The following is a 27,008-nucleotide window of genomic DNA, read 5'->3' as shown; positions in this document are numbered from 1 at the left end:
GTTGCAAGGTTGTTTGAGAGAGACCATCTTCATCCTATGCCTCCCACGGATTGATAAACCTTAGGTCATCCACTTGAGGGAAACTTGCTACTGTCTTACAAACCTCTGCACTTGGAGGCCCAACAACGTCTACAAGAAGAAGGTTGCGTAGTAGTCATCAGGGAGCGCTGGGGTCGGGGCCGGGGCCGTGGGCGAGCGTCTTGGTCGGGGTCGGGGGCCGGAGCCAGCATCGGGGTCGGTCGCCGTCGGGGTTGGGGGCGAGCGCAGAGGCACGGCGAGGGCTTCGGCGGCACGACGGGGGAAGAGAGAGTGTGGAGGGCGGGATGAAGAGAGGAGTGGGGATTTTTAGGGTTAAGTGGGCATAGTAGTAGCGCATTTAGGCAAAACGCGCTATAGCTACCCGAGGTAGCTATAGCGGTTTCCTGTAGAAACCGCTACTGCTACCTTGACTAGTTGTAGCTCTTTTCTGAAAAATGTGCTGTTGCTATAACCAGTACCTATATAACAGTTTTCCCATTTGTTTCCTTCTATTTTATTTTCCTTTATTTTCTCTCACTTTTTTTCCGAGAGTAGTTAACTAAGGGAATTGAAGGCGGTATATATTGCATCATTTGATGGTTAAATATGTATACCAAATAGGAACATATATATTACATCATTAGACCAAAGCATAATAATGGCTAAGTGTGTATACAAAATCGGAACATATATATTACATCATTTGACCGATAAGATACGGTTCCTGAGCATTGACGTTTTCATTTTTCAGTCAGCTTCTTTCCCTTCTTTTTCGTTGAAGAATAATTGAGCCCCTCATTGTGACTTTGCCTTTTCCATGGAGTATGATTTTTCTTAGGTAATGTAGTATTGATTCTTCTTTTGACGTATACTTCATCATCATCATCTTCTTCCCTCATTAGGTTGTCGTACTGATTGTAGTCTTCCTCGTTGGCGACTCCATCCATTCCAATGATGTTCCTTTTGCCTCTCCTCACGACAACACGGCTGGGATTGCACGGGTCGATTACGAAGAAGCATTGTGTCACGTGCTTAGCGTGTACCCATGGCTCATTTTTTGCGATAGTGTTCACGGTAGCGCTCTTGGCGTCGGGTATAGTCATGGTAGTGAAATTCCGGTTTTCTATTTCGACATTCTTAGCCCATCTAACACGGAACATCGTCGTGTTGTGCAGTCCAGAGTAGTAAAGCTCCCAGATCTCCTCGACCCTTCCGTAAAATCTTTTAGTTGCGTTCATGCATTCCATCGTCGCCCCTGAGTTCTGATCATCACTGTCCATATCTTTGGCCTCCGTGTAGAACGTGTATCCGTTGATATCATATGCCTGATAGGTTAGGAGGTTGGGAGGGGCCATGTGCTATGGCGTATATGAGCAATCCGTCCTTAGAGCCCTCCTCCGGGGGATTAGCAATAAAATGCTCTTTGAACCAAAGAAGGAAAGTGGAGTTGTGCTCTCTAGTAACTTCGGCGTCTGTCCTGCATACCCCTCAGTCACGATACTTCTTTGCGATAATTTCTTTGTGCAGTTCCACGAAAGGATCCACCTCGTCTAGGTGTTGTAGCACTACCAAGTTTTCTATGTCAAAGTCACTGCATCGATCTGAGTATGCCACGTGCAGTTTCCTGCGACCGTTGGAGTGACCTTCTCCTTCGAGCCTCCCATCGTGCTTGTTAACGGGCAGACCAACACTAACATCAGGCGGCTGGTCTGCGCCATATAGAAAATTCTCGCAGAAAGAGATGCACTCATGTGTCAGATAGCCCTGGATGATTGATGACCCACAATTATAGGGGATCTATCATAGTCTTTTTGATAAGTAAGAGTGTTGAACCCAACGAGGAGCAGAAAGAAATGATAAGCGGTTTTCGGCAAGGTATTCTCTGCAAGTACTGAAAAAAGTGGAATCAGATAGTTTTGTGATGAGATAATTTGTAACGAGTAACAAGTAACAAAAGTAAATAAAGTGCAGCAAGGTGGCCCAATCCTTTTTGTAGCAAATGACAAGCCTGGACAAACTCTTATAATGAGAAAAGCGCTCCCGAGGACACATGAGAATATCGTCAAGCTAGTTTTCATCACGTTCATATGATTCACGTTCAGTACTTTGATAATTTGATATGTGGGTGGACCGGTGCTTGGGTTCTGTTCTTACTTGAACAAGCATCCCACTTATGATTAACCTCTATTGCAAGCATCCGCAACTACAACAAAAGTATTGAGCTAAACCTAACCATAGCATGAAACATATGGATCCAAATCAGCCCCTTACGAAGCAACGCACAAACTAGGGTTTAAGCTTCTGTCACTCTAGCAACCCATCATCTACTTATTACTTCCCAATGCCCTCCTCTAGGCCCAAATAATGGTGAAGTGTTATGTAGTCGACGTTCACATAACACCACTAGAGGATAGACAACATACATCTCATCAAAATATCGAACGAATACCAAATTCACATGACTACTAATAGCAAGACTTCTCCCATGTCCTCAGGAACAAACGTAACTACTCACAAAGCATATTCATGTTCATAATCAGAGAGGTAATAATATGCATAAAGGATCTGAACATATGATCTTCCACCAAATAAACCAACTAGCATCAACTACAAGGAGTAATTAACACTACTAGCAACCTACTAGTACCAATCCTGGAATTGGAGACAAGAATTGGATACAAGAGATGAACTAGGGTTTTGAGAGGAGATGGTGCTGGTGAAGATGTTGATGGAGATTGCCCTCTCCCGATGAGAGGAGCGTTGGTGTTGATGATGGCGATGATTTCCCCCTCCCGGAGGGAAGTGTCCCCGGCAGAACAGCTCTGCCGGAGCCCTAGATTGGTTCCGCCAAGGTTCCGCCTCGTGGTAGCGGAGTCTCGTCCCGAAAGGTTGCTTATGATTTTTCCCTCGGTGAAAGACCTCATATAGCAGAAGATGGCCACCGGAGGGCCAACAGGGGGCCCACGAGGCAGGGGCGCGCCCTGGGGGATAGGGCGCGCCCCCACCCTCGTGGCCAGATGGGTCCCCTTCTGGTGTATTTCTTCCGCTCAATATTTTTTATATATTCTGAAAATGACTTCCGTGGAGTTTCAGGACTTTTGGAGTTGCACAGAATAGGTCTCTAATATTTTCTCCTTTTCCAGCCCATAATTCCAGTTACCGGCATTCTCCCTCCTTATGTAAACCTTGTAAAATAAGAGAGAATAGGCATAATAATTGTGACATAATGTGTAATAACAGCCCATAATGCAATAAATATCAATATAAAAGCATGATGCAAAATGGACGTATCAACTCCCCCAAGCTTAGACCTCGCTTGTCCTCAAGCGAAAGCCGATAACGATAAATATGTCCTCATGTTTAGAGGAAGAGGTGTCGATAAAAAATAAAATACGGACATGGGGGCTTCATGATTGTTTTCATAACAGCAACATATATGGATATTATCATATGATTTCTTATGTTCAAGTGATGATCTATTCAGAATGCAAAAGTATGAATCAGAAACTTTATTGAGAACTAACAAACTATAATCTCGATCATTGAAGCAATTGCAATTTATCATAACATCGGAAAGAGTCTATGTCAGAGCTCTCTAGCAAGTCCACATACTCAACTATCATTTAGTCTTTCATAATTGCTAACACTCACGCAATACTGTGGTTACGGAGTTTTAGTCGGACACAGAGAAAGATAGGGGCTTATAGTTTCGCCTCCCAACCTTTTACCTCAAGGGTAATGTCAACAATAATAACTCATGCTCCCCTACATCCAATTAGATATATCTATCAGGATCTTTCCAACATACTGTGCTTGCCAAAGGATAAAATGTAAAAAGGAAAGGTGAAGATCACCATGACGCTTGCATAAGGTAGAAGATAATAGTAACAGATAGGCCCTCCGCAGAGGGAAGCAGAGGTTGCCATGCGCTTTCAGGGTTGGATGCACAAAATCTTAATGCGAAAGAACGTCACTTTATATTGCCCATTGTGATATGAACCTTTATTATGCAGTCCATCGCTTTTATTTCTTCCACATCACAATATCGTATAAAGCTTATTTCCTCCACACCAATCAATCATACATATTTAAAGAGCAATTTTTATTGCTTGCACCGATGACAACTTACTTGAAGGATCTTACTCAATCCATAGGTACGTATGGTGGACTCTCATGGCAAAACTGGTTTAAGGGTTTTGGAAGCACAAGTAGTATCTCTACTTGGTGTTGAGAATTTGGCTAGCAAGAGAGGGAAAGGCAAGCTCAACATGTTGGATGATCCATGACAATATACTTTATCTCAGATATAAGAAAACATAACTCATTATGTTGTCTTCCTTGTCCAACATCAACTCTTTAGCATGTCATATTTTAATGAGTGCTCCCAATCATAAAAGATCTCCATGATAATATATTTATATGTGAAACCCCTCTCTCTTTATTACTTCCTATTAATTGCAGCGATGACCAAAGCTATGTTTGTCCACTCCCAACAATTTTTAATCATCATACTCTTTTTATGTGAAGTATTACTCTCAATAAGATCAATATGAACTCTTTGTTCTTTTTATTCTTTTTCTCTTTTCTTTTATCCACTCAAGATCATAGCAAGAAAATCAAGCCCTTGACTCAACACTAATCTTTATTATAAATAGCTCATGGACTCGATTACATAGAGAGATCATAAAGCAAAACTCAAAACTAGATCATGCCATAAACTTTATTCTACTAGATCAAGATACTACTAATAGGATCGAACTAAGAAAAACGGTAAAGATAGGAGTGTGATGGTGATACGATACCGGGGCACCTCCCCCAAGCTTGGCAGTTGCCAAGGGGAGTGCCCATACCCAATTGATTATATCTCCTTTGCTGGTGAAGAAGGTGGAGTTGATGGATAGTCGCACATCGAGCGTAAGAGGTCCTCCAGCTTGCGGATAATGCCTTTGAGTGCAACGGTATGCTCCTTCAACAAAATATTTTCATGTGTGAGATACTTGTTTTGTATACGAGCTAACTCAATCGTCTTGAAAGCTTCAATCTCAGTTGGGGTAAGAAGATTGTGATCAAGTTGAAGGATGTCTTCTTCTGCCGGAGCTTGGTCCTCCAAGGCCTTCTTGATCCCTTCATCCTTGTTGATCTTCATGGGTTATTCCCTCTTCAGCTCTATCTTCATTAGCCAAGCATCATTATCACCATTGTTAGAGGAGGGCGACGACATGATGCCTGGCCTTGACAACCCTGACAGAGAATAGCTCGAAACAAGAACAGAGGATAATTGCGTGATACAATAGTCAAAACCTTCGGGAGAATATATAATGAATTTTTACCGACCAAAATACGTATCGTGCAAGAAAACGGAGTGCGGAAGGCACACGAGGTGCCCACGAGGTAGGGGGCGCCCAGGGGGGTAGGGCGCGCCCTCCACCCTCGTGGAGCCCTCTTGTCCTTCCCAGACTGCTTCTTATTTTTCTATTTTTCTAAATATTCCAAAATGGAGAAATATTTCCTTAAAAACTGTTTTGGAGTTGGTTTACTTACCGTACCACATACCTATTCCTTTTGGGAGTCTGAAACGTTCTGGAAAGTGTCTCTTATGTATTCCTATGGGGTTACGGTTTCAATGACATTGGTTTCAACGTTTATGGGATTACCTGAGATATAGTGTTTGATTCTTTGACCGTTCACCACCTTCGGATTTGTGCCTTCGAAGTTGTTGATTTTTATGGCACCGGAACGATAGGCCTCCTCGATAACGTAAGGTCCTTCCCATTTAGAGAGAAGTTTTCCTGCAAAAAATCTTAAACGAGAATTGTATAGTAATACATAATCACCTACATTAAACTCACGCTTTTGTATTCTTTTGTCATGCCATCTTTTAACTTTTTCTTTAAATAACTTGGCATTTTCATAAGCTTGGGTTCTCCATTCATCAAGTGAGCTAATATCAAATAACCTCTTCCCACCGGCAAGTTTGAAATCATAATTGAGCTCTTTAATAGCCCAATAAGCCTTATGTTCTAGTTCGAGAGGTAAGTGACATGCTTTTCCATAAACCATTTTATACGGAGACATACCCATAGGATTTTTGTATGCAGTTCTATAGGCCCATAATGCATCATCAAGTTTCTTGGATCAATTCTTTCTAGACCTGTTGACAGTCTTTTGCAAAATTAATTTGAGCTCTTTGTTACTCAATTCTACTTGACCACTAGACTGAGGATGATAAGGAGATGCAATTCTATGATTAACATCATATTTAGCAAGCATTTTACAGAAGGCACCATGAATAAAATGTGAACCACCATCAGTCATTAAGTATCTAGGGACTCCAAACCTCGGAAAAATAACTTCTTTAAGCATTTTAATAGAGGTGTTATGATCAGCACTACTAGTTGGAATAGCTTCTACCCACTTAGTAACCTAATCAACAGCAACTAAAATATGTGTATATCCATTAGAGGCAGGAAAAGGTCCATATAATCAAAGCCCCAAACATCAAATGGTTCAATAACAAGTGAATAATTCATAGGCATTTCCTGACGTCTACTAATATTACCAATTCTTTGACATTCATCACAAGATAAGGAAAACTTACGAGCATCCTTGAAGAGAGTAGGCCAATAAAAACTAGATTGCAATACCTTATGTGCAGTTCTATCTCCAGCGTGGTGTCCTCCATAAGCTTCGGAGTGGCACTTGCGTAGGATCTGTTCCTGTTCATGCTCAGGTACACAACGTCTAATAACACCATCTACTCCTTCTTTATAAAGATGTGGGTCATCCCAAAAGTAATGCCTCAAATCATAGAAGAACTTTTTCTTTTGTTGGTATGTGAAACTAGGTGGTATAAATTTTGCAACAATATAATTAGCATAATCAGCATACCATGGAGTACTACGAGAAGTATTTATGACATTTAATTGCTCATCAAGAAAGCTATCATCAATAGGTAGTGGGTCATCAAGAACATTTTCTAACCTAGACAAGTTATCTACAACGGGGTTCTCAGCTCCCTTTCTATCAACAATATGCAAATCAAATTCTTGTAGCAAGAGAACCCATCTAATAAGTCTAGGTTTAGCATCTTTCCTTTCCATAAGATATTTAATAGCAGCATGATCAGTGTGAATAGTTACTTTAGAATCAACAATATAAGGTCTGAACTTATCACAAGCAAATACAATTGCTAAAAATTCTTTCTCAGTAGTAGCATAATTTCTTTGAGCATTGTCTAGAGTCCTACTAGCATAATGGATAACATTTTATTTCTTATCAACTCTTTGCCCTAGAACAGCACCTACAGCATAATCACTAGCATCACACATAATTTCAAAGGGTAAATTCCAATCAGGTGGCTGAACAATAGGTGCAGAGATTAATGCTTTCTTAAGTATTTCAAATGCTTCTACTCAATCATCATCAAAGACAAATGGTATATCTTTTTGCAATAAATTATTCAGAGGCCGAGAAATTTTTGAGAAGTCCTTAATGAACCTCCTATAAAATCCCTATGACCAAGGAAACTTCTTATACCTTTGATGTCCTTGGGACATGGCATCTTCTCAATAGCATCAACCTCGGCTTTATCAACTTCAATACCTGTTTCAGAAACTTTATGCCCCAAGACAATACCTTCATTAACCATAAAGTGGCACTTTTCCCAATTCAAGACAAGATTAGTTTCTTCACATCTCTGCAAAACTCGATAAAGATTGCTCAATCAATCATCAAAAGAGGATCCATAGACGGAAAAATCGTCCATGAAAACCTCACAAATCTTTTCACAAAAGCCAGAGAATATAGCCAGCATGCATCTTTGAAAGGTAGCAGGTGCATTACATAAACCAAAAGGCATACGTCGATAAGAAAAAGTACCAAAAGGGCATGTAAAAGTAGTCTTTGATTGATCATTGGCTGACATGGGTATTTGAGAGAAACCAGAATAACCATCTAGAAAGCAAAAATGTGTATGTTTAGATAATCTTTCTAGCATTTGATAGATAAAAGGTAAGGGGTAATGATCTTTCTTAGTAGATTGATTTAATTTGCGGAAATCAATTACCATCCTATACCCTGTAATAATTCTTTGAGGAATCAATTCATCTTTATCATTAGGAACAACAGTAATACCTCCTTTCTTAGGGACACAATGGACAGGACTTACCCACTGACTATCGGCAATGGGATAAATTATACATGCCTCAAGGAGCTTTAGTATTTCCTTTCTTACCACTTCTTTCATTTTAGGATTCAGCCGTCGTTGATGATCAATAACTGGTTTGGCATCTTTCTCCAAATTTATTTTATGTTGACATAGAGTGGGACTAATGCCCTTAAGATCATCAAGAGTATATCCAATAGCAGCACGGTGCTTCTTCAGAGTTTTCAATAATCTCTCTTTTTCATGCTCTGAAAGGATAGCACTAATAAGAACAGGATATATCTTCTTTTCATCAAGATAAGCATATTTAAGAGTATCAGGCAATGGTTTAAGCTCAAACATGGGATCACCCTTGGGTGGAGGAGGATCCCCTAGGATTTCAACAGGCAAATTGTGTTTTAGAATAGGTTCCTGTTTAAAGAATACTTCATCTATTTCCTTTCTTTCATTCATAAACAGATCATTTTCATGGTCTAGCAAATATTGTTCTAAAGGATCACTAGGAGGTACGTCAATAGAAGCAAGACCAATAATTTCATCCTTACTAGGCAATTCTTCTTCACGGTGTTGTCTACTAAATTTAGACAAATTAAACTCATGGGACATATCACCCAAACCAATAGTAACAACATTCTTTTCGCAGTCTATCTTAGCATTAACGGTGTTCAAGAAGGGTCTACCAAACATAATGGAACAAAAGATATCTTGTGGGGAACCAAGAACAAGAAAATCAGCAGGATATTTAGTTTTCCCACACAAGACTTCCACATCTCTAACAATTCCCATTGGTGAAATAGTATCCCTATTGGCAAGCTTAATTATGACATCAATATCTTCTAACTCAGCAGGTGCAATTTCGTGCATAATTTCTGTAACATCCCGAGTTTCAGAATGTTTTAAGAAAAAGTTTACCAAAAATCAGGGCGAGAAAATTTCATTTGTTTTATTTGGTAACAAAGCTTAAATTGGACTTTTATAATTTGAAGGATTTAACTTGATCTAATGTGAACTTAAATTTAACTTGAGTTTTATTTTCCTCTTTTAGTTGGGTTTTGTTTTTCTCCCATCAGCATATTAAATTATGCGCATTTGTATTTTGTAACTTCTGTTGAATTTGTTAGCTTCTATTCCTTTTCTAGATTTTCCGAAGAAGGAAAATATATTTAATTTCTTTTCCCAAACTCTGGGCAATATTCGATGCCCAATCTACCTTCTCTATTTTCCCTTGTGTTTCTTATTCCTCTCACCCGAATGGACCCAGCCCATCTCTTTTATTTCTTTCTCCATCTCTCTTGGACCGTAGCCCAACAACCCCATCTCTCTATTTTTTTCGTTCTTCCCTCCTTCCTCATGGGTCTGGCCCATCTCACCCAGCAGAGCGACCTCTCTTCTCCTCCCTCTCAGTATGCTCACAATCCTATCGAAAGGAAACGTCAACAACCATGATTCCTCCTCTCCTTTTATTTCCCATAAACCCATCGGTTTCCAAAACTGAAAGGCCTTATCATGCGCCTCCACCTATTCTTCCACCTCGATCACTTCATCTCCTTCTTTCACCCGCGCTTACACGCGCACCGATTACATAGAAGAGAAAACCTACAGCCACTATGCACCCCTCCTCTAACTTCCTTAATACTTCACGGTTTCCAAATCCGTGAATACATGGACCAGCGCCCCGATCTCCTCTCTCATTCCTCTCAGCCCTCCTGCCTTCTCCCATCTTTGTTTTGCCAAGAGCCCTCCTCAAACTGCTGCTGCTCCATGGACACGAGAGCTTGTTCCCATCGACTCGGCACACCTCCATCCAAATCCTTGCGCTCAAAGGTCCTGCTCCATGTCATGATTCCATTCAGAGAAGAAGGAACGTGTTCCGTCGACCACACGTGAAGAATTTCACATGTCCGTTGATACGTCTCCGTCGTATCTACTTTTCCAAACACTTTTGCCCTTGTTTTGGACTCTAACTTGTATGATTTGGATGGAACTAACCCGGACTAACGTTGTTTTCAGCAGAATTGCCATGATGTTGTTTCATGTGCAGAAAACAAATATTCTCGAAAAGTCCTGAAACTCCACGGAACACCTTAGAAAAAACAATAAAAAATCCTCGCCAAAATGAAGACCAGTGGGCCCACACCCTGTCCATGAGGGTGGGGGGCGCCCCCCCCCCCCCTCTAGGGTGCGCCCCCCTACCTCGTGGGCCCCCTGGATGCCCTCCGACGCCAACTCCAACTCTATATATTGGCTTTCGGGGAGAAAAAAATCAGAGAGAAGAAATCATCACGTTTTACGATACGGAGCCGCCGCCAAGCCCTAAAACCTCTCGGGAGGGCTGATCTGGAGTCCGTTCGGGGCTCCGGAGAGGGGGATTCATCGCCGTCATCATCATCAACCATCCTCCATCACCAATTTCATGATGCTCACCGCCATGCGTGAGTAATTCCATCATAGCTTGCTGGACGGTGATGGGTTGGATGAGATTTATCATGTAATCGAGTTAGTTTTGTTAGGGTTTGATCCCTAGTATCCACTATGTTCTGAGATTGATGTTGCTATGACTTTTCTATGCTTAATGCTTGTCACTAGAGCCCGAGTGCCATGATTTCATATCTGAACCTATTATGTTTTCATGAATATATGTGAGTTCTTTATCCTATCTTGCAAGTCTATAGTCACCTATTATGTGTTATGATCCGCCAACCCCGAAGTGACAATAATCGGGATACTTCTCGGTGATGACCATAGTTTGAGGAGTTCATGTATTCACTATGTGCTAATGCTTTGTTCCGGTTCTCTATTAAAAGGAGGCCTCAATATCCCTTAGTTTCCAATAGGACCCCGCTGCCACGGGAGGGTAGGACAAAAGATGTCATGCAAGTTCTTTTCCATAAGCATGTATGACTATATACGGAATACATGCCTACATTACACTGATGAATTGGAGCTAGTTCTGTGTCACCCTATGTTATGACTGCTACATGATGAACCGCATCCGGCATAATTATCCATCACTGATCCGGTGCCTACGAGTTTTCCATATACTGGTTCTCGCTTATTTACTTTCCCGCTGCTACTGTTACAATCACTACAAAATACCAAAAACATTACTTTTACTGTCTTTATTTTGTTACCGTTACCACCACTATCATATTACTTTGCTACTAAACACTTTGCTCCAGATACTAAGTTTCCACTTGTGGTTGAATTGACAACTCAGCTGCTAATACTTGAGAATATTCTTTGGCTCCCCTTGTGTCGAATCAATAAATTTGGGTTGAATACTCTACCCTTGAAAGCTGTTGCGATCCCCTATACTTGTGGGTTATCAAGACTAATTTCGGGCGCCGTTGCCAGGGATTTATATCTGCTGGACACTATGAAGAACTTGAAAGACGCTAAGACAACAATTTATCCCTCAACTACGAGGGGACGTAAGGAACTGCCATCTAGCTCTGCACTTGATTCACCTTCTGTTATGAGTAAGCTTCCGACACCTAAACCTTCTTCTGCTATTTGTTCCGATATGTCGCATGTTATTGATGATGCCACTTCTGCTATACATGATACTTACGATGAAACTGCTTCTATGCCTGATACTACTGTGCCCCTTGGTAAATTTCTTGATGAACAAATTGCTAGGGCTAGAGAAAAAGAAATTATTGAATCTGAATACGATGATGAAAGTGATGATGAAAATATGCCTGTTATTCCTGAGGGTTATCTTTTTTATATAGAATCTTCTGCCGCTATTTTAGCTTGCAAAGATAGATATGAGCTAAAAAGGTTATTAGCTAAGTGGAACAAAGAATCACTTAGAGATAAAATGAAACCTGACCCTGCTTTTGCTACCTCACCTATATGTGTTCCTGATAAGGATTATGAATTCTCTGTCGATCCTGATATAATTACTTTGGTTGAATCTGATCCTTTTTATGGCTATGAGTCTGAAACTGTTGTGGCACATCTTACTAAATTAAATGATATAGCCGCCCTGTTCACTAATGATGAGAGATCGCATTACTTTTATATACTCAAAATATTTCCGTTCTCATTGAAGGGTGATGCTAAGATATGGTTTAATTCTCTTGATCCTGGTTGTGTGCGTAGTCCCCAGGATATGATTTATTACTTCTCGGCTAAGTATTTCCCTGCTCATAAGAAACAAGCTGCTTTAAGGGAAATATACAACTTTGTGCAAATTAAAGAAGAGAGTCTCCCACAAGCTTGGGGGAGGCTTCTCAAGTTACTTAATGCTTTGCCTGATTATCCTCTTAAGAAACCTAAAATACTTGATATGTTTTATAATGGACTAACCGATGCTTCCAGAGATTACCTGGATAGTTGTGTTGGTTCTCTTTTCAGGGAAAGAACACCGGATGAAGCTGAAATTCTATTGAATAATATGTTGACAAATGAAAATAATTGGGCACCTCCTGAGCTAGCTCCTGCTCCAATTAATGATCCTATTCCTAAACCAACTCCAAATAAGAGAGGTGTTCTATTTCTCAGTCCCGAAGATATGCAAGAGGCAAAGAAATCTATGAAAGAAAAAGGTATTAAAGCTGAAGATGTTAAGAATTTACCTCATATTGAAGAAATACATGGTCTTAATTTACCGCCTGTTGAAGAAACATATGATCTCAATCACTTATTTACCGAAGAACCTCCTGATCCCGATATCCCGACACAGGTAGTAAAGGTAAATTCTCTCTATAGATATGATAAAGCTGAATCCCTCCTACTAAAATTGCTAGTCAGTGCTTGGATGAGTTTGATGACTTTATGTTTAAGCAAGATGACTTCAATGCTTATTTTGGCAGACAATTAAAAGAAAATGCTTATATGATTAGACGCTTGGGTGATTATATGGCTAATATTAGAGTGAACTTAAACTAGTTAGCAAACATGCTTCTATGGTTACCACTCAAGTAGAATAAGTACTTAAAGCTCAAAAAGAAGTACTTGATGAAATGAATGGTAAGAAAAATGATTATGCTGTTAGAGTGGCTACTAGAACTGGTAGAATGACTCAGGAACCTTTGTATCCTGAAGGCCACCCTAAGAGAATCGAGCAAGATTCTCAGAGAAATAATGTTGATGCACCTAGTTCTTCTAAGAAGAAGAAAGATAAAAATGATAGAACTATGCAAACTTCTAGTGAACCTATTGCTGAACCACCTGATAATCCAAATTATATCTCTATGTTTGATGTTGAAACACAATCTGGTAATGAACATGAACCTAATGAAAATGTTAATGATGATGTTCATGATGATGCTCAACCTAGTAATGATAATGATGTAGAAATTGAACCTGTTGTTGATCTTGATAACCCACAATCAAAGAATCAACATTATGATAAGAGAAACTTTGTTGCTAGGAAACATGGTAAAGAAAGAGAACCTTGGGTTCAGAAAACCATGCCTTTTCCTCCCAAGCCATCCAAGAAAAAGGATGATGAGGATTTTGAGCACTTTGCTGAAATGATTAGACCTATATTTTTGCGTATGCGATTGACTGATGTGCTCAAAACCAATCCTTATGCCAAATATATGAAAGATATCATTACTAATAAAAGAAAGATACTGGAAGCTGAAACTTCCACCATGCTTGCTAATTATACTTTTAAGGGTGGAATACCAAAGAAACTTGGAGATCCCGGAGCACCTACTATACCTTGCTCCATTAAAAGAAATTATATTAAAACTGATTTATGTGATCTTGGAGCCGGTGTTAGTGTTATGCCTCTCTCTTTATATCTATCATAGACTTGACTTGAATAAGTTGACACCTACTGAAATATCTTTGCAAATGGCTGATAAATCAACTGCTATACCTGTCCGTGTTTGTGAGGATGTGCCTGTTGTGGTTGCAAACATTACTATTTTAACGGACTTTGTTATTCTTGATATTCCCAAGGATGATAGTATGTCTATTATTCTTGGAAGACCTTTTCTTAATACTGCAGGGGATGTTATTGATTGCAACAAAGGCAATGTCACTTTTCATGTTAATGGTAATGAGCATACGGTACACTTTCCGATGAAACAACCTCAAGTCCATAGTATCAACTCTATTGGAAAAATTCCATCGATTATATTCGGAGGTTTTGAATTTCCTCTTCCTACATCAAAAAGAAATATGATATACTTATTATAGGGGATGTGCATATCCCCGTTGAGGTAACCTAGTGTTATTCGAAATTTCTCTTGTTTCATGATTATTGGGATGGGTTTGTTAACAACACTTGATCAACCTTGTTAGTGGATTCTTTTTGATGAGCATGAGATGGATGAAACTAGAAGCACAACCTTCTGTACCCTCTTTATATTCTCTGTTCTTGAGTAGAAATAAAGTAAAAATAGTATTTTTCTGTCTGTTTCCTGTCTTATCCGTGCAATATAAAAATATCCCGAAAATAAAAGTCCTCAGAATGCCATGCCAATTTAATATGATTTTTTGGGAATATTTGAGGATTTACTATGCAAAAATTACCACGGGAGGAGCTACCACCTGACCACGAGGGTGGAGGGCGCGCCCTACACCCCTGGGCGCGCCCCCTGCCTCGTGGGCCCACGGTGGCCCTCCTCCACTTATCCCCGCACCCATCTTCTTCCTCTGCCTCACAAAAACCCGAAAAACCAACTCAAGCACGAATTCCAGCCACTTTTGCTGTGATTTTTGATCTCCTTGGTCAAAGCACCTCTCGCAAAACTGCTTGGGGAGATTGTTCCTTGGTATGTGACTCCTCCATTGGTCCAATTAGTTTTTGTTCTAGTGCTTTATTCCTTGCAAATTTATGCTGCATAGGTGACCATGTTCTTGAGCTTGCATGTCAAATTTATATGGTTCCAAGTAGTTCTAATGCTTGATATAGGCTCTAGGCACTTGTAGGAGTAGTTGCTATCAGTTTTATTGAGGTTGGTTCACTTTTGTTTGAAGTTACTAAAAATTTCAGAATTTTACAGAGAAAAGCAATATGCTTAGGAAGATGTTCCAAGGTGGTTCTTCAAGGAAGCAAGGACCCAGAATTGCTATGCGTGATGCTGACGAAGATCCACCAAGAGACGCTCCAGTACGGCCTTGCGAATGGCCGTCGGAAAATTTTATGGACCGTGCGGGAATTAAAGAAGAATTCAAAGCATATTTGCGCAATGCCGGTCTTGAGGATTTTGAGGCTAGCAAATGCCCCCAGTATCATGATCTCACAAGTTCGTCTGTGAGGAGGTTTGAGTATTCATCTTCGCGTAATTCTCCTTCAGTCATGTTTGATCTTTATGATAAATCTTATAAAATGTACTTAGAGGATTTCACTCTTGCTTGCAAACTTCCATCATGGGGCAGTATTAGGGATCCCCCTAAATCTGAATTTAGAGACTTTCTTGCTAGTATAACTATAGGGGAATCTAGAGATATAACGCAGGCTACCATAGGGAGCTTTCATTTTCCTGTTATACATTATTTTGCTCTCTTCATCGGTAGATGCATAAATGCTAAGGATGAAGCATGTCACATGTGTGTCCCTGACCTCAGCATTCTTAGGAGTGCTATGTTAGGAGACCAATCTTATCATCTGGGAGCCATTGTAGCTCGTAGGTTGCATCATAATAGACATAATGGAGTTTTCTTTGGAGGAATTTATGCAACCCGCTTAGCTAATTTTCTTGAAATAGACATCCGTGAAGGGGATACGAAGTTACCTCCTGCATATTTAGATTATAACTCTATGGCTTCGCACCAGTTTGTCGAGAGGCCTGAATCACCTCTCTTATATCGTTTAATTTTTAACAAACGGCACGCTGTCCGTATTACTCTCCCTGCTCCTGCCTTCTTTGATTCTCAGATGAAACGAAGATATACTATTACCAGAGAGGAGGCAGATGATTATGAGAGGAGAGCGGAAGCAGCCCGACTCCATGCTACAGCTCAGCAGGCGATAACTGCTGTATCACAGTATGACCTCAGCCACTCCTACGGGTATCCGCCAGGTTATCCCTGGCAATAGACCAACATAGGCCAAAAGCCTATGCTTGGGGGAGTACGTATTTCTCACCGACATTACATTTATGTTCACACACACTCATTGCTAGATGTCGGTGCTCATACTCTTTCACTGTAATATCCATGCTAGTTTAATTTCTTTTTCCTGCTTTCTTCTTGTGTGTTAGTTAAACCTTAAGAAAAACCAAAAAAATTAGTAGTAGTTTACTTTCTTGCTGTAGCAGTAATTAAAAAGAAAAACCCAAAATAAAAATATTTCTCGTTCTTCTTTTGCTTGTTGGGAGCTTTCCCGTGTAAATAGTTTTTATTTCTTTTCTTTGGAGGCCAGTAGGAGAAGACCATGATTAAACTGTTGAAGTGGCTCTTTTACGCATTATTGTTGATTTAACCAAGAGCCCATATTGCCTTGTCTTCTCCTGTTTATTGAATGCTCGCAGATTCCAGCTTAGTCCAATGCACGTGCACTCTTATTATTATTCACATTGTTCGGTCGTGCAAGTGAAAGGCAATTATGATGATATATGATGGACTGACTGAGATGGGAAAAGCTGGTATGAACTCGACCTCTTTTGTTTTTGTAAATATGATGAGTCCGTCGTTCTTTATTCAGCTTATTATGAATAAACATGTTTGCAACGACAATTAGAGATCATAGTTGCTTGTGCCATGCTTGATTAGCTATGAGTTATAATGATTTACCTTGTGTGCCAACATGCTATTGAGATGATTGTGATGTGGTATGATGGGGTGGTATCCTCCTTTGAATGATTTAAGTGACTTGACTTGGCACATGTTCACGCATGTAGTTGAAACAAATCAACATAGCCTTCACGATATTTATGTTCATGGTGGATTATATCCTACTCATGCTTGCATCCAATGTTTATTAATTTTAATGCATGTACATGGCTGTTGTCGCTCTCTAGTTGGTCGCTTCCCAGTCTTTTGCTAGCCTTCACCTGTACTAAGCGGGAATACTGCTTGTGCATCCAATCCCTTAAACCCCAAAGTTATTCCAGATGAGTCCACTATACCTTCCTATATGAGGTATCTACCTGCCGTTCCAAGTAAATTTGTATGTGCCAAACTCTAAACCTTCAAAAAAAAACATTTTGTTTTATGTGCTCGAATATCTCATGTATCAACCAAGGTTGTCCTTATCTTCCATGTTAGGCGGGTTATTCTCAAGAGGAGTGGACTCCGCTCCTCACTCACGAGAAAATGGTTGGTCACCGGGATGCCCAGTCCCATGCTTTATGCAAACTAAATCAAAATTAATTTCAAACAAAACTCCCCCTGGGACCTGATGTATGTTGGAGACACTCGTTGTTTCGAGCAAGTCACGGATTGATGCTTGTTGGTGGAGGGGGAGTATAAACTTTACCATTCTGTTTGGGAACCGCCTATAATGTGTTTAGCATGGAAGATATCGCCATCTCTTAGTTGCTACGTTGACAATCAAAGTATATCGCTCAAAATATAATTTATCTCTATTTCAAAACCGAGCTCTGGCACCTCTACAAATCCCTGCTTCCCTCTGCGAAGGGCGTATCCATTTACTTTTATGTTGAGTCATCACCCTCTTATTAAAAAGCACTAGCTGGAGAGCACAGCTGTCATTTGCATTCATCACTATTAATCTATGTTGGGTATGACTATGATTGGATCTCTTTTACCATGAATTACAATGTCTAGTCAGTCCTTGATCTTTAAAGGTGCTCTGCATTTATGTTTTGCGGTCTCAGAAAGGGCTAGTGAGATATCATCTTGTTATATCATATTATGATTGTTTTGAGAAAGTGTTGTCATCCGAGATTTATTATTATGGCTTGCTAGTTGATTATGCTATTTGATATGAGTAATTATGAGACCTGAGAATTATTGCAAATGTGGTTAGTTATGATATATGCTGAAAACTTGAATGTTGGCTTGACATAGTTACAACAACAAGAGCAAATAGAGTTTGTAGAAGTTTTTCTTTTTCTCTTTTAGTTTGTCAACTGAATTTCTTGAGGACAAGCAAGGGTTTAAGCTTGGGGGAGTTGATACGTCTCCGTCGTATCTACTTTTCCAAACACTTTTGCCCTTGTTTTGGACTCTAACTTGTATGATTTGAATGGAACTAACCCAGACTGACGCTGTTTTTAGCAGAATTGCCATGATGTTGTGTCCTGTGCAGAAAACAAATATTCTCGGAAAGTCCTGAAACTCCACGGAACACCTTAGAAAAAACAAAAAAAAATCCTCGCCAAAGATGAAGACCAGGGGGCCCACACCCTCTCCACGAGGGTGGGGGCGCCCCCCCCCCTCTAGGGCGCAACCCTCGACCTCGTGGGCCCCCTGGATGCCCTCCGACGCCAACTCCAACTCTATATATTGGCTTCCGGGAGAAAAAAATCAGAGAGAAGAAATCATCACGTTTTATGATATGGAGCCGCCACCAAGCCCTAAAACCTCTCGGGAGGGCTGATCTGGAGTCCGTTCGGGGCTCCGGAGAGGGGGATTCGTCACCGTTGTCATCATCAACCATCCTCCATCACCAATTTCATGATGCTCACCGCCGTGCATCAGTAATTCCATCGTAGGCTTGTTGGACGGTGATGGGTTGGATGAGATTTATCATGTAATCGACTTAGTTTTGTTAGGGTTTGATCCCTAGTATCCACTATGTTCTGAGATTGATGTTGCTATGACTTTGCTATGCTTAATGCTTGTCACTGGGGCCCAAGTGCCATGATTTTAGATCTGAACCTATTATGTTTTAATGAATATATGTGAGTTATTGATCCTATCTTGCAAGTCTATAGTCACCTATTATGTGTTATGATCCGACAACCCCGAAGTGACAATAATCGGGATACTTCTCGGTGATGACCATAGTTTGAGGAGTTCATGTATTCACTATGTGCTAATGCTTTGTTCCGGTTCTCTATTAAAAGGAGGCCTTAATATCCCTTAGTTTCCAATAGGACCCCGCTGCCATGGGAGGGTAGGACAAAAGATGTCATGCAAGTTCTTTTCCATAAGCATGTATGACTATATACGGAATACGTGCCTACATTACATTGATGAATTGGAGCTAGTTCTGTGTCACCCTATGTTATGACTGCTACATGATGAACCGCATCCGGCATAATTATCCATCACTGATCCGGTGCCTACGAGTTTTCCATATACTGGTTCTCGCTTATTTACTTTCCCGCTGCTACTGTTACAATCACTACAAAATACCAAAAACATTACTTTTACTGTCTTTATTTTGTTACCGTTACCACCACTATCATATTACTTTGCTACTAAACACTTTGCTGCAGATACTAAGTTTCCACGTGTGGTTGAATTGACAACTTAGCTGCTAATACTTGAGAATATTCTTTGGCTCCCCTTGTGTCGAATCAATAAATTTGGGTTGAATACTCTACCCTCGAAAGATGTTGCGATCCCCTATACTTGTGGGTTATCATCCGTCTACACTGTTCGTCCAGTTCATCGCACCGTTCCGTCAAACATGGTGAGCTTCTATCAAATTCCTTTTGCATGCGTAATTGTCATCACCTAGTGTATCACGTAGACATCATTATTCAACCTATCTCTGTCGTTGGCCGCGTGTGTCCAAAACCGAATTCGATTCGATGGCATAGGCATAATTCTTTAGTTTTGTTCATCATATGACTTTGAGCCCAATAGATAAAATTCTCCATATGACCGTAGAAATCCAGTGATGGGGTTAGATTGTGGGTTCTATCTTGTGATCGGTAGAAGAGATATAATCTTAGTCATTTTTTTGTATGGAATCCAAATAGGTTTTGTGTTGGTAAAACTTTTCTATTGGTATGTTATTTCTATGTCTCTCGTTATGCCTAGGAGTATCATATGGTTTACTCGATTGATTTGAAGGTGCGTTTTATTTTTTGTAGCATTTCGTGTAGATAACTTTGTGCATCATCTAAAAGTATGATATGCCTTTCTATTAGTTCCTTCGAGTTATTACCTTGTGTAGGAGTTGATTGGTGCATTAGTTATCATCCCTCATACATGATTGGCGTGTGTTATTATTTTAATTAGATTTGGAGCATTATTAGTGTAATCTTATTATCATTATTTTGGTTATGTTTGATACTTATTGTTTGCGAGCGTACAATATTTGGTGAACGCTCGACATGGTTATATTTATGTGGAATTATTCTAAACTTTGCTTTATGTATCGAATAATGGAATATTTCATGTTTCGATTATTTCTTTTGTTTAGCATGAATATATCTTAGATATATTTTCTATATTCATTTACATCCATGTAGCATGTGTGTTTTATATATTCAAAATCATGTCATGACTATGATAGTGGTCCGTCAATCTATTATTTTGTTGTTTAGTTTCTTTATAGTAGTTGTCTTGAATTGGCATGTTAACTTGTAACATAGCCATGGTTGTGATGAATTACTTGTTTTTTTTTGACCTGAAACTATGGGGTATGGACCCCACAGCAATTTTATTGCTCTCATAAAAAGGTTACATATGTACAGAACTTACAAGGTCCAAAAGATCCAAAAAAGGGAAAAAAGAGAGAAAACAATAAACTCACCTCAAGGTGGCAAAAAGGAAATCCATCTAAGCAGATCCTCTTTGAACTTAGGCTTAATTCTATGAACCAAGAGGGAAATGTCTAGAATACAAGAAGACCTCCATCTACGAAAAGATGGTGTAATATTCCTAAAAACCCTATCATTCCTAACATTCCAGATGTTCCAGCATGCCAGGAAAACCACCTCAGAGAAGAAAGGTTTAGCAAAATCCCTTCTAGCATGATAGGCAATGGCAACCATATCATCTCCAGCCATCCAGTTGATTTGGAGATAATTCCAGACCCTACAACTGAAATTACATTGAAAGAATAGGTGATCTCTATCCTCCTTGGTGTGTGTTGGACATAGTACACAAAGGTTTGAATCAGATACATTCCAGTGCCTTCTCTCCAGCATATCCTGAGTGTTCAGCCAATCCATAATCAACATCCAAGCAAAGAACTTGATTCTCATAGTGCAGCAGCTGGCCCACACCCAGGACAAGAGTGGGTTGGACACAATGTGATTATGCAAGAAGGAATAGTATTTCTTGGCAGAATATCCCTTGCCATCCTCTTTCCATACCCATGTGTCATTGAGCTAAGGATTATGGTTTGAAAGCAAAAGCAGGTTTTGCAAAGACAGCAGCTCTCCAAAAGCTCTCTCAGAGAGGGGTAAATGGAATAAGGAAGTGAGCTCAGTCGATTCAAAAACCTCAGCAGCAGAGATAAGGGGATCAATGGCAAACGAAAAAAGCCTAGCAAACCTTTGCTCAAGAGGAATATTAGTGTCCCCCAATGTCCAAGAGTCAGACCAAAACAGGACAGTGTCACCCCTATTAACATGCACTGCATTGACCATCCTGAACTTATCCATTAACTTGCATATATCTCCCCACCGGAAAGAGCCACAAATGATGGTAGCATGAGGAACCCTACCATGGTAGTAAGTATTCCAGATGAGTTGAACCCAGGGCACATTGACTTTATTGTAGAATTTGCTAGCATGTTTAAGGAGCAGAGCCTCATTCTGCAGCTTCAGATTCAAAATACCCAAACCACCTTTGTTCTTTGGTCTACAAACCAATCCCCAAGAAGCTAGTGACTGAACATAATCGTGCCCATACTTCCTCCAGAGACACTGCCTCTGAATTCTCTCTAGCTGCCTTAAAATACCAGGAGGCAAGTCAAGACTACACAGGAAAAAAATTGGCACAGAAGAAAGGGCAGAGATCAGGTACTGCAGTCGTCCTCCATGAGCAAGGAAAGAAGAGCTAACAGAAAGCTTCCTTTCCATACTATCAACCAGAGGCATTAAGTCAAAGATCTTGGGTTTTGTAATTCCCACAGGAAGCCCAAGATAAGTAAAAGGAAGGGTGCCAACCACACAACCAAAAACAGCAGCAAGTCTAGCAATCTCCACTGAATCCACATTAATAGGAAGTATGGATGACTTATGATAGTTAACATGCAATCCAGTGGACTTAGAGAAAAGGAGGAGCATTTTCTTCAAGGTGAGCAATTGAGATTCCTCAGCAGGCATAATAATGAGGGTGTCATCAGCATACTGGATAATTGGATATTCCTTATCATGGCAGGGAATAGGAAGCTATAAAAGACCTTTATGATGCATATCATTGACTACTGATTGCAACAGATCTGCAGCAACGGCAAACAAAAGTGGAGAAAGAGGGTCACCCTGCCTAACCCCCTTTTTGCAAGCAAACTGTTTCCCAGGAACTCCATTAAGCAGAACAAAAGAGGTTCCAGAAGCCAAAAACTGCTTAACCCAGGAAATCCACTTATCATTAAAACCCTTGTGCCTCAAAATTTGGAAAATGGCCTCATGTTCAATAGAATCAAAAGCTTTCTCAAAATCCAGCTTGAGATTGACAATAGGCCTCTTTGACTGATGGCATTGGTGCAAATATTCCAAGGTCCAAGCAACACAGTCCTGAATGGTTCTAGATTTGATAAAACCATATTGGTTTTTATGCAAACATCTTATGATATCTAGCTGCAGCCTGTTAGCAGCCATCTTAGAAAGAAATTTCACCCCCATACCAAAAATAGAGATAGGCCTAAAATCATTAACAGACTCAGGAGATTTCTTCTTAGGGACCAGGGTGATATAAGAATAATTGATGTTCTCCAGATTCACAGACCCCTCATGAAAAGCAGAAGCCAACTCATAGAAATCCTTACTGATTATGGGCCAACACTTTTTAAAAAAGGGTCCATTAAAGCCATCTGGCCCAGGAGACTTATCAATGGGCATGCTCTTAACAGTATTATCCATCTCCTCCTTGGAAAACATCTTAGTGAGGGAGTCAAGGCCCTCAACTCTGTGTAAGATTGATGAAAGATCAAAAAGACATTTCAATACCATGACTAGTACCCATCCTATTTTTGAAGTTTTGCCAGAGAGCAGCAGCCATTTGCTCATGATCAGACACAATTGTACCATCATCCAACCGCAGAGAAGCAATGGAATTATGCCTAAATCTTTTAGAAGCCATAGCATTAAAGAATTTAGTGTTCTCCTCACCCACTTTAATAGATCTTATAGTGCACCTCTTCTTCCAATACAGAAATTGAAGGTGCAGAAGATGCTCCAAATGCAACTTGACCAGATTACGAAAGTTGAACTCATGCCTATATAGTGGCCTCAATTCCTCCAAGCAATCTGAAATGAGAACCACCCTATTACATTTAGCAATTAAAATTTCATTTTGAAAACATTCATGTGCCAACTCTTGAGATCCCTCCTCAAGGTTTTAAATTTGTCAGCAATCTTGGCCGAGGTGTTAGTTTTGCTGGAAGCAGAAGACCATGAAGCAGACACACAGTCCATAAAACCCTACAACTCCACCCAATAATTTTCAAAACGAAAAGATATTACACTTAGGGATAGAAGTGTTGATGGCCACCACACAAGGCACATGATCTGAAGCAGTCCTGGCCAGGGGCAACACCTGGGTGGAGGGTTAAGAAGTGATCTAGTTTGAGGAAGTGAAAAACCAATCTAGCTGCTGTAGAAGAGGATTATCCTGCATATTGGACCAAGTGAAAGATCTCCCCTTAATAGGTAACTCAAGCAAGCCAAGGTGCCCAATAATCTCATTAAAAATGAAGATATCATTAGCATCGCCACCAGGGAGATTTCTGTTCTCAGTGGATCGAATAAAATTAAAGTCTCCCAAAACAAGCCAATTTTCAGAGTCAGGGATGGAGAGATTATATAGCCAATCCACAAAATCATCCCTGGCCTGGCCACGACATGGCCCATAAACATTAACCAACGTCCATTTCTCATTATTATGTTTGGAAGTAAAGTGCACTACAACGCCAAACTGCTTGATCTCAATTAATCTCCCTGTAAGGACAGAGGAGTTCCACAACACAACAATGCCACCTGAAGCCCCAACAGAAGGGCTATAAGCAAAAGAATCAAAACGACGAGGGCAAAATTTCCTGACAGTTCTGGAGTCAATACACTCCATTTTCGTTTCCTGCAGACAAATAACAGAAGCCTAACTTTCATCCACCTTGTTACGAACAGCATGCTGACGGTTATCAGAATTCAAGCCCCGAACATTCCAACACATAACACGCCAACTTCTAGTAGACCGAATATCCATGGAACATAGAGTTTACAACTTTAACAGCATGCCCACATAGCAGGCAGCACATAGGGCATTTCAGACATGCAGCAAAGCCAAACAAAAGGAGTTTGCAAAGACAACGAAAGCATACGGGTCCCAGAGACAAAGTATTTAGATAAATCCTACAATAACTAGTCCAGTTATGGGTCGACCACACCCCGCTTGCACAGCCCGAACTAATCATGGGAGGATTTTTCCTTGCCAGAAGAAGGATCCGCCATAAGCGCATCCACAGTGAGCTTTTCAGCAGAGATACCCAGATCCGCTCCAATTTGCTGAATATGATGAAGAGGTGTTGGCGGTGGCACCGAGGGCATGTGACGGGCAGAATCATCCGTCAGAGGCTTGGAACGGGGCTTCTTCTTCTTAGGTTCAGACATAGGCAAGGCTTGAAGCACCAGCTTGAAACCATCCCTTCTTGCAGAGCTACGGGTGCAGCGGCGCAGTTCAGAGTCCACAACTGGAGGACGACCACGCTTGGAGGCCTTCTTCTTCTTCAGAGAGGGAGCAGAAAAGGAGAACTGCTCATCAGGGGCAGTCACAAACTGTAGGCCTGGGTCATGCTCCAACTCCAACTGACTATCAGGAAACAGAACATGAGCAGGTCCCCTAGGAGGTGGGAGAGCAGACAAAGGGGCGACCATGCTAACCGAATCATCAGTGATATAATCTGAAACCCAATGGACCTTCTCAAAAGCCAGGGACCACGATCTCTTGGAAAGGAGCAGTGGCCCAAAAGAAGACTGTAGGACCGGCTTTGGAACCTGAAGAGTAGAGCAATGCCCCAAAAGAGTATCGAAAGTACGTCTCTAGGCCATCTTAGGAGGCAAGGGTGGGCCATAAACTACATGGACTCGACCAACAACAAGATATTGCTGCGGCAACACAGGTGGCAGGTACGGCACTATAGCCAATGCATTAGGATCAACAGGAGGCTCATCGATCTGAAGGAAATTTTTCATCCACTTCCACAGCAGGCTGAATACCAATCTGAAGATTACCCTTAACGAGAACTGACTCCACTGGTGCAACGTCAAGCTGAGCAGCCAAAGCAACATTTCCATTATCAACAGCAACTTGCACAATCACAGCTGGAGGATCTTGTACAATCGCCACATCATGTAAAGGAGGATCAACCTGAACATGACTATCCGACTGGCTAACAGAGCCCGAGAAATCCTGCTGGTTAATGACCATAGACTCCTGATCAGGAACGGGCTCAACTTGCACTTGATCCTCCTGGGCATCCTGCTCATTGTCATGCCAACCCCAGCCACCACCCTGATTATCATGCATGGGAGGCAGGGGAGGCGGCACGTCGTTCCACCCAAGAGCAGGATAAGGCGGAAGAGCAAAGAGATTATCTTCATGGATTAAGTGGCCAGGCAGGGGGTGAGGATTGCCGTCAAAAGGCATGGGATCTTCATCTTGCGGCATTTGCTCAGCAAAATTAGCTCCTAGGATATAACACGGCGCTGTCCAAGAAACTTTAGCACCACCCCAGGCAGCATAATCAGAAAACACCACGTCCCTAGGAACCAGAATATCCTCAGGGAAGGAGGCAAACACAACAGATCTGGCAAGGTATGGATCATCACTAATCCAATGGTGGAACTTCCCAAAGGTATTAACAACAACCCTCAGATTCTCAGTATTACGGAGATCCAGGGGGACACCTAAGAACATCAAACATCCTTCACGAAAGCCTTGAACCCCACAAAAACCCTCGCCATGGTCATGCTTCATAAAGCGAACAAATCTATCCTGACCAAGATCTTGAGGAGGTAGTTGAATCAAAGCAAAGCGCTCAGCAGCATCTCTGACCTCAAACAGACCCACTCCAGAAATCCATTGTGGAGCAGAACGGACATGAAAACCCATGTGGTTGATAAGCTCAACCACCTGCTCACGTACCTGACCCATCTGATGCAATGGTGAAGCCGGCATACCCTCAGCAATCATGAAGCTCTCATGCGAACGAACAATGGGCGATGGAGGCGAGACGAAAGTCCGAGTAATGCGATGAATACCTCCGTCAATGATGTGATGGCCCACCGGCACATAGCGCTGCGGATCCAGGGCGAAGTTGGCCATGGGCGGTGGCGAGGAAGGAAGCGGGGGCGTCGGAGGAGGCGGAGTAGATGGGGTGTGTGGAGCACCAGACTGCGGGCTGGTTAATGGTGATGTGATAGGGCAAGCCTGCAAAGATGGCGGCAGTGCATGCTTCCCGATGCAAGGAGAGACCGGCCTATCCGAGATAGCGGGATGCTTCCGTTTCCAACATAAACCTTTTTCAATCACAATATACTCGCAGTCTGTTCTTGAATGAGTAGGATCTCCACATGCCAAACATCCAACGGAGGCGGGGCAGCTGACAGACAGGTGGCCCCTCAATGAGCAACGGGAACACGTAAGCACTTGGTCCACCATGTCAATGACCATGGTCTCAAAAGCGTCCTGAGCCTCTTGTGTGGACGGGATCACCAACGCTGTGGGGCTAAAAGGCCCAACTGGAGAAGTAGGAGAAGAACTGGGCTCCACAGTAATTGGGCTACCACTCAATGGAGAAAACTTGGCCTGGGAAGACCGGTGGGCGAAG

The sequence above is a fragment of the Triticum aestivum genome, chromosome 6A (assembly GCF_018294505.1).
Source record: "Triticum aestivum cultivar Chinese Spring chromosome 6A, IWGSC CS RefSeq v2.1, whole genome shotgun sequence".
NCBI lineage: Eukaryota > Viridiplantae > Streptophyta > Magnoliopsida > Poales > Poaceae > Triticum > Triticum aestivum.
This window is presented reverse-complemented; position numbering follows the sequence as displayed.